The following is a 7,861-nucleotide window of genomic DNA, read 5'->3' as shown; positions in this document are numbered from 1 at the left end:
TTTTGGGGGAAATTTTGCAAAATCAGGCCTTTTTGTCGGTGAGACTTGTAGAATAGCTGTAAAGTTAACAATTGCATTAAAAAATCCTTTATTTCACTCGAATACTTCGTATCCATACAAAAATAAAAGGTATGACAAAACTATCACAAATTTTCAGGGCATTGTTCCTACTATGCGTTTCTTTTTTTGAAGAGTATAGAATCTGTGAAAGTTTCATTTAATGGTATACTTGTAGGGGGAGTTGCGGATACGAGATGGGTACCCTTCGAACTGCCATTATTACAAAAATGTTAATTTTATTTATTTATTATTTTTTTTTATCATCCTGTGGTTTTCTATATTTTTTTATCCAGTGTCAGACTATACTGTGAATATGTAACAAATCCTACATTTTCATGATGATTCAACTTGTGGTATTGCACTTCTCCATGATAGACTTAATTATTATGTCATATTACATTATACATCTATACTATTCAATTGTGATCATTGTAATCATATTGTAACAATTTGTTTATGCGCCCCTGAGGGCACTTGATTTTTGAATAAACATATTCATACATGTATATAAAGAATGGCAGTGTCCATGTTTTGCTGTGGGACACCCAGAAATATGTGTCCGATCAAAAAGTAAAATAGGACGGGCACAATGGCTATGTGTAAAAACATTCTGTGAAATTTTCATTAAATCCATTCAGTGCTGTAAGAGGAGTTGCGAATAAGAGATAGGTACCCCAAAGTGTAACGGAGGGACGTACATACAGACGGACGCTTTTGAAGAAGGGGGTATAAAATATGTATCAGAACAGTCTGCACATTCTTTATTAGTACATAGCACAATTTTTCCTTTAAAGCCACCCTATTCTTCCATTCACTCAATACACCTTTTTTTTTCCATTAACAAGTGATATTAATGCAAAACCATAGATATAGCGTTTTTAGATAGTGCTTTATTTGAGATTGACTTTTATTAATCACATAAGAAGGAATCAAGAGCATTTCCCAGGAAGTCTTATATATCATTTCTAGAACAAGGAGACCTTTACAGGAAACAAGTTCATTATAAAACAAACAATTATTAAGTTATCTACCCGTTTAACAAATTTCTTTTAGAATTTTTTTTCTTTAAAAATGTCCGACAAAGCTTGTTGCAAAGCAATTCTGAATATTCGTGAAGGAAGTTTACCTTCCCTTATAAACTTAAACTGCCCTCCTTGTCATTTCGTCCATATCCCAGTATGAGGAACAATCTTCAATGTTGTAAAAATCATTTATAAGTACTTGAATAAATCTTTCAATATTTAATATTTACATTGATAAAAAGCGAAGAATAAATTACACCTAGTTAAATCAAACCCTTAAATATCTATTTGTCTGTTTACAGAATACAGAGGGTGATAAAGAAACTGGAAAGATTACAAGAAAATATGCTTAAATTTTCAATATACATGTACATATTGATTTCCAGTCAATGAAAATGAATTTGAAATGAATTAATATAGCATTGAAGATGTGTTAATGCTCGCTTCACAGATTTGTATTGCTTATAGTTCTTTAAAGATGGATCTCTGTTTTGTAATATTTACGTTTTTCATTTAATCAATATTCTTACATATTTTTTAGGATCTAGTTTACATGTCTGTTCAAACAAGCCCCTATCCATAACCCTAAACAAGCTAACTGCGCTGAAAAAGAAGAAAAATAAATAAAACATGTGTTTTCAACGCTACCGGGGGTATAAAGAACCATTCTTAAACTATAAGTTTAAGATATGTCTGTTTAACATTCAAAATTGCTAATTTAACGAAAGTGGAATTCGAAAATTATGTCAATAACAATTCTGACTCTTCATAATAGTATTCTGAGTTTGATATTAAAGACGCGGGGTTCCTCACTGACAATATCCATGTTATCAATAGAGACAAGATCTTCAACAAATCTTTGGAATTCAGAAGTCACCAAATGTGCCCCTTAACTGACTGTTCATGACCAGTTTTACCTTGTTATTCTCCTATCCATTCAGTATATTGATAGCATTACTACCTGCATTCATATAATGTGCTTCATTCAACTATTTCAGTAAGCAAGAGCATGGTTTGAGAAATATACCTTTTCAAACCGAGGTAGACCACTGACAAATTAATTGGTTACATAGCTTTCAACTGTTTTGTTTAAAGTCAGAATTTTGTAAATTCTGTGGACAATAAAATGACTTTGTTTGAAGAGATTATTGCATACACTGTAAACAATTGACCAAATAACTCACTCGAAAAGACTTCACAAACATTCTACAATATTGCAAACAAATATCGCTTATAGTTGCACAGTTAAGTAGTTTTCATCTTGCAGTTGGTTTGATACACATTTTAGCATTCTCTTCGTATGGAGAATTCATAAATGAAAAAGGGTGAAAATAAGTAACAGTGATTGATCTTCTCAAAACTTCAATCAATACAAAACGTGTGAACATGGCATAAACATGGACCTCCGGAAAAACCAGAGGTGGGATCAAATGCTTAGGAAAAGAAAGCATCCCCTGTGATCGGTGTCACACCGCCTTGAGCCTTATGTATTGATCAAGTTAACACAACATTCCGTAGTCAAATTTAGTTAAAAAAAAAGCTAGTAACAATTGGTATAAAACAATTCAGTCAGAATACCAAGTAATAAGTTGTATTTGCTAATAAGTTCATTAAAACGGCCAAAGAACTACAGAAGCGCTAATTTTTAACGAGATTATTTAATCCCTGCAACATCAACTTATGTGCAAGTAACCTACCTTTGTTTAAAAATGAATCATACTCAGAGCATTCTGTTGAGTAACGGATAAGTTAAGAGACAACATTATATGCAGGTAAAAGCGGAATATTAAGTACTACAATCATAAGGAAAGTTGACGATAGAAAAGCTGTCTGACCGACAGGGGATGCTTACTCCTACATGGGACCTGATCCCACCTTTAATGTTCTGAGAGCTCCTTGTTATGGACAATTTCCATATTTCATAAATAACAGCATCATTTTTACTGATAAAACCTTCCTTGAACATGTTGAAAAAGTTTTGAAAATCAATATATTATAATTTTCAATAATGTAAGATTTCCTCTAAATCTTTGATTCAATATTGGAATATTATTTTTAAAATCTATATAGTATACACTTATTCATGACTACGATGGGGACAGTCAAACTGTTGTCCCGAGGTAATAGAGAAGACCTGGGAAACTGTTGCCCGAGGCCGAAGGTTTTCCCAATTACAATGTATTGAGGGACAACAGTTTCACTGTTTCCAGAGCTGGCATGAAATAAGTGTGTTATGGTGTGACCTACTATGTATAATTTCTTTAAAAAATGATAAAAATAAACTGATATAATAATCAATTGGATTTTAATATGTGTATCCTTATTTTAACCAAAATAAACAAGATGAATATTAATCAAATTCTCACAAAACATAATGCTGACTTGAATATTTGAATTTATTATATGATTGAATAATTTCCATCTCTCTGATTGGCTGAGATCCAACTATGTTAGAAAAATATTACGTTGTATTGACTTGCACGTGACGTTCCAGGTCAATACAATGATTTATTTCCTCTACATTGATCTAAAAATAGATTGGGGAATTCCAAATTGATACAAATTGTTTTAGAAAGCTATTTAAACGACTATGATTTTTATTTTCATGTGAACAAAGCATAAGCGAATACATTGTGTATATTTTAGGTGAGGGTGGTAAGAGGGGATGCAGGGACCCCTCCCCCTCCAACAATATAATACTGTAAAATTATACATTTCTTTCATGGCTACTTAAATTGATTTTAAAAAAAAAATTCAAATTAATACGATTTTAATTCTGCTTCTCTCTTGTATTTGGCTAGGACTTAATAAAATGCAAACAAGTAATGAGCTGTATCATTTTATAAGTGAATCAGGTCAATTTTACAATATTCACCTCGCCCAAAGTTACTCCTCAGATGGCTAAATCATTGTATTGACCTCAAAAACCAGCAATAATTGTATAATAATACTGTAAGTGGGACGTTTAAAGATCTACAATGAGTGAAAGGGGCCTACATTTTCCCCAAAGTTACCCTCAGAAAAGGTGTTCTTTGCCACTTCTTTGAAATGAAATGTAATCGAATATCTGGTGTATATTGAGATTATTTAGTTTCAAATGATAATTTTAAATTGAATGCCATGAAAATGCTTCAGTTTATACATAATTCAATATTATAGCTGTTATATACGGGAAATTAATTGTGGCATCATATTGGACTATAGTTAAGCCATCCAACAGTTCATTCTGTGACCAGATAAACAGTTTTAAATGTTGCATGATATGCAAAACATTTCAATGAAGCAGGAAATAGTTCAAAATGCCTTATTACAATTTGTACATGTAAAAGGTTAGGTAATAATCTAAAATGATGCTTATATACTATTTTTACCCACTACCTTTCTTACTGATATATATCAGAGTTTTATTTTGCACAGGTGACTCAAAGGAATTTTCAACAGAGTCTACACCTCCTGAGGATATATATTTGTTTATTATTGGATAATTGTTTAATCTTTTCCGGAGACGAACAAATATCATGCAAAGCTAAAATCACTTAAATAGGATCCAATACATGGGGTGTCAATAAAAAAGTTTTTTTTTTTTTTTTAAATGGGGTTGAATTTCCTAATTGACCATACTTTAAAAAGGACATACTTACTTTCAAATAACATAAAATATAATGCTTCCATTAAATATCTTAAAAATTATTATCAGTATATGACGATACATGTAAATTAATATTCAAAATATTTCACACGGAATGTGAACACTGAGCTTCAAATCGAAAACATGAAAAGCATGGACCTCTGGAAAACATCTACATGTTCAAGTTGTTATACTAGTATCTTGTGGTAGCTTTCGCTGACGTCACATCCGCTCTTAGCCCCATGTCTTGATCAGTTATGAAAGTAATGGCCTAATAATTATAACAATTTACATAGAAAAAGACAGTCGACATTCAATCCATTTATTTTTTTTTATGCTTTTTTCCATCAATAAAAAAAATTATGAAATTTGACAGGCAAATAAATTTTGTATATTAACTATCAAAAACAATTTTACGTCTTAAAGTGAATTTAAAGAGGACTATGTAAGTTGTGGCTAAATGGATCGCAAAAACCCCCATGATGTTCTCTATAATTCATATACGAGAATGGCTTCGTGCCAGAATTGTTAAAAGAAAAGGGTTCCATGTCTTGCAATTGATTTATTTCTTCCACGGAGTCCGTAACCAGCCTGTGTGTGTATATATACAAGTGTCTTTGCGAGTGGAAACTTAATATGAAAAAAAATAGAATAACCAAACCTTTTTCATACCCACACTTTTGAATTTCGTTTTTAAATATAAGCAATTATTTGCACATGAAAACCAAATATAAATACGATTTAACATGCTCTTTCTTGAAGAACTTTTCAAGGACAACTTGATATGATTAAACATTTTTATCGATATTGTAAATTTACACAAAAGGAATCAAAGTTTTCATATGAACACAGATTTGTTGATATCCAATAAAACCAGGTTAAAATAAATAATGATATATATTTACATTAAACGACCTTCCAGGCTAAATATATTTGATATGCAATTGAAATTGTTTTCATTGATACTGTTTCCTCCTATTGTTTACTTTTTCTTCTTTTTTATACTTGAGTGAAAATTTTTGTATATGGAAACATCAATAAGGTTATTAACTCAAATAAGTTTTTTAATGGTATCACGAGTTATAATTAAATTCCGTAGACTATTCTCATATCTTTAACAGAAATTTATGTGTCTTGATAGGATTTTCTAGATGTAAATAGTACATGTATGTAAATATGAAGTGTTAACTGATATATAGTTTATAAGTTTATATGGATTTGCAGGCTTATACAGATTTATATCACAACCTTTGTATATTAAATTTTAACGAACCCGTATCGAAGATGTCGTTTTCATCCATTTTCTCTTAATGTTGCTAACTACTTGGTTTTTATTAAACAGTGTATGAAAGGGAAAAGGAAAATACCATTAACATATCTTAAGCGTTTTTCGTGTACTGTACGTTTTTTAGACTTGAAAATAATCAACTGTGTAGCAACGATATATATTTGTAAATAAATTTATTAGCTATTGTTATTTTAATCTCATAGATTATTAAGTTGCATTAATTTGATACATCGTGTTTTTACAGAAGTAAGCTTATGTCGGGTGTTTTTGGACAGCAGTATTACACTTTTCTGAATAAAAATTACATGTACAATACCTCGATAGCACCTGATCCCACATTGCTTTTCAGAGGTCCATGTTTGCGTTGCTCATAATTTTTTTTTTTTAAAAATAAACATAAATTTACACAGTGTGTAAATCTCACATTTTATTTTAATCATATTTCAAATATCTATGCCTTTAAAGCATAATAATTCTCCTTGAGTATATAAAGTTATTTGGAAGATAATCAAAATTGCACGAGAATAGAAATAATTTACGATGAAATGATGTATAAAACATCTAAACTTACAAACTATTTTAAAGATTGAAGAGTTATCACCCGTTATCTTTCATAGAATAGAAATGCTTAAATGTAATTAAAAAAAAGATATCATCGACAGCTGCTTTTTCAATAAAAATGGAACTCGTAAATTTACATACCTTGTCACTGGTCATTTGCAAAATTATTTTGTTAAAAACATTCTGATTGTACACACAAATACTCTGAAGTTGACATAAAAAAGATGCTTGAGTTTCTGAATGACAATATCTATGTGGTTTTTGGAGACCAGGTTTTCCAACAAACTATTATTCTCTGATTTGGAGATTCAACTAAGAATTATTCCTTCATTACCAACATTTTTAAACATGTACATCAATTTATTTCTGCCTCTAAAAGATTTGTAACTTGAATATTACTTGTGGCCGTATTGTTGTTATTGTTTGATCCTGTACTGTATTGTATGACTGTTTATTCCTCACTTACTATCAATGTTAATTCATGTTATGAAATCTCTCTCAACATTTTTTTTCTCATTTTGTTTCATCTTTATTTGTTCAGTTATTTTTCCTATGATACCTGTCATTCAACAAGGGCAAATGTTTATTTATAGTTGAAAGTTGATTTAAGGAAACGGATTAATATAAGTTGTTACAACTTGTTTCCAAATCCTGTATTTATTATCTACTGTGTATATATGATGTCTAATTTAAATGAAATAAAGTTTAAACTAACAATCTATTGGGAACTAATTGCGCTCCGTTATTAGCAGACCTTTTTTGTATTCATATGAAGCAGAATTTGTGCAAAATCTTATGAGTGAAAAGATGAAAACACATGCTGTGGCCTTCAACACGACATTTAGATATATCGACAACGTTTTGTCAATTAACAATGGTTATTTCCATTCTTATGTCAATACGATATATTCTGGCGAGCTTGAGAAAAAAGATACCACAGAGTCTGACACATCTGTTTCATATTTGGATATTTTACTTAAAAAGAGGTTAATGGTAATCAAACAACCAAGCTTTATGATAAACGTGATGACTCTAACTTTTCTATTGTCAACTTCCCTTACTTATGCAGCAATATACCTTCATCACCTGCATACGGAGTGTATATATCTCCGTTGATTCGATACGCAAGAGCATGCTCTACGTACTGGTAATTTCTTAAACGAGGTAAATTATTGCAAAAAAAGTTGCTGAAACAAGAATTTCAACAGTCTCGTTTAAAGTCATCATTTTGTAAGTTCTATGGTCGATACAATGTCTTTGTCAGCAAATACAATCTATCATTGAGTCATACTAATACTAATT

Source organism: Saccostrea cucullata, unplaced genomic scaffold, assembly GCF_032062105.1.
Source record: "Saccostrea cucullata isolate Sc308-1 unplaced genomic scaffold, CSIRO_AGI_Scuc_v1 ctg305, whole genome shotgun sequence".
Taxonomy (NCBI): domain Eukaryota; kingdom Metazoa; phylum Mollusca; class Bivalvia; order Ostreida; family Ostreidae; genus Saccostrea; species Saccostrea cuccullata.
The sequence above is the reverse complement of the archived record's forward strand: the minus strand, read 5'-3'. Positions refer to the sequence as shown.